Raw genomic sequence first — 2,334 nt, forward strand, 5'->3', positions numbered from 1 at the left:
AGAGTGTGTGGTGTAAGATGCAAACTTCTACTTACACAAAGAGAATCCTAGGTTTATTTAATAAAAAAGAATGTGATTGGTCTACTTTGTACTGGTATTGTGAAAATCATCCAGTTATAACATTTCATGCATATTAGAGTGTGTGGTGTAAGATGCAAACTTCTACTTACTCAAAGAAAATCCTAGGTTTATTTCATAAAAAAGAATGTGATTGGTCTACTTTGTACTGGTATTGTGAAAATCATCCAATAATAACATTTCATGCATAAAGATATAAAGTGCTGTTTAGGTCTTGAAAAGTTCTTACTTTTTTTGCTCATTGGGCATTAAAAATGTTCAATGAAACAAATAGACAAAAATTATCGTACTTTTTGCAAATTTCTATTCATACATAATTCTTAATGTATAATTTCTGTTAAATTTACCAGTTCATATTGTTTCTCTTTGTTTTTAGAGTATTCTCGGTGAAATCTTAAAGTGTTAGTGGTTCGGGTATGCATGAAATGTTATAACTGGATGATTTTCACAATACCAGTACAAAGTAGACCAATCACATTCTTTTTTATGAAATAAACCTAGGATTTTCTTTGAGTAAGTAGAAGTTTGCATCTTACACCACACACTCTAATAGATTTTCATGACCTTTAGAAACCTGTACAAAACCCATATCTTATTTACTAAGCCTTTACTTGTTAGGTATTAAAACACTACTTTATTACATTTGTCTGGTTCAACATGGGTTTTCTTTTGCACAAAGTGATAACTATACTTGTAGAATATTTTGTTCATCATTGTTCAAGCTGGCCAAAAAAATATATCAACAAAACATTATTGCTCCAACAATTTATACTTCAAATAGCGAATAAGGCCTAATACAAGCACAGAAGATATTAGTTCCAAATATACAAGGAGGAGAAATGAACTGAAGATTTATGATTAAAGTTGAGAAAAAAAAATTTAAAGCTAAAAATAATGCAAAAAAGGACTTACCTCAAAGTCTATTCTGTCTCTTTTGTATAACATTTATTCTCATTAGAATTTAGTAGAAGTATTGCAAGTGTTTTGTGCGTAGTTTTCTAATTTGCTCTTTTTCATTAAACTAGGTACATTTTGCAATTGTTAAATTCTTTCTTCCCATTTTTTTTTAAGTGTTGTTTTTGGTAATGTATTTTACTTGCAATGTTTGTTCAGTAGTAGTCTTTAACCTCACTTTCTGCTTTATCATTAGTTCCATTACTTATATTTACTAAACCTGGAAGGAATTATGTCACGTTTTCTGTAGTTTCAGTTATATCCAACAAAAGATTATTATACTTACTTTTCGTGCATACACATAAATTTTTGTATAATCCAAGCAGTAGAGTTGGGATTGTGGCTTTTTTTGCTTCTTCCATCCCTGAAGTGCTCAGATAGTACTACTTCAGAGGTCTTTAATAACTACTATAAAAGAAAGGCGTAGACCATGTAGTATTTGAAGGCACAACTTCATTTGATTTAATTAATGAGGAAAATTGGGATTTAGGTTAATGTTATAGTTTAATACCTACTTTCTGTTAACATTTGTTTGTCCTCATCTCATTCTTCTATCATATGTTAAAACAGTTTTTGTTCTTTACAGTTTTATTTGTTGCATGGCAGTAATACAGTTTTCTATCTTTAGTTCATAACCATAATAATATATTCACTCTCTTATTATTCATTATTTGCAAACTATGAATTTTTACAAAAATCTTTCTAAGACTGCAGTATTATTTTTTAGCACATAAAGAGAAATACAGAGAATCCACATCATTGAAGATCAACTGTATTTTTCTTCTAGTTGCTAGATCCGATTCTAGCTTCCTGGCTTTAGTAGAGAACAAATATGTTACAATTGATCTAATTACTAGTAGTATAATTTGCCAGTATGAAATGACAAGCTATTAGCCAGTTATTAGTAAAACAGAAGAATCACAGTACATTATCGAGTCAGGTTAACTGTTAAAGGAAATAAGGTCTTTTTTCTTTTATATTTCTTTGTCTTATAAAACCTCTTATGGTGCATCAAATTTTGGTACATTTCTTGGCCATATGAGAAAATCATCATTTAATATATCAGAACCATTAATAAATAAATATTGATTCATGGAACAAACAAACAGATGTGTATATTTTCATAATTTTTTATATTTTAGTTTCTTCATTTTATAATTTGTATTGATATTAAGTAAAGATAGTAGTTTTTCATTATAACTTATAAGTTCTATCCAAATTATATTTATATTAACAGTCTTTGTATTCAGGCTGTATTGGTTTTATCTTCCGAGATAAATCAACATTTCTTTAATGTTTTTC

The sequence above is a fragment of the Limulus polyphemus genome, unplaced genomic scaffold, assembly GCF_000517525.1.
Source record: "Limulus polyphemus unplaced genomic scaffold, Limulus_polyphemus-2.1.2 Scaffold2920, whole genome shotgun sequence".
Taxonomy (NCBI): domain Eukaryota; kingdom Metazoa; phylum Arthropoda; class Merostomata; order Xiphosura; family Limulidae; genus Limulus; species Limulus polyphemus.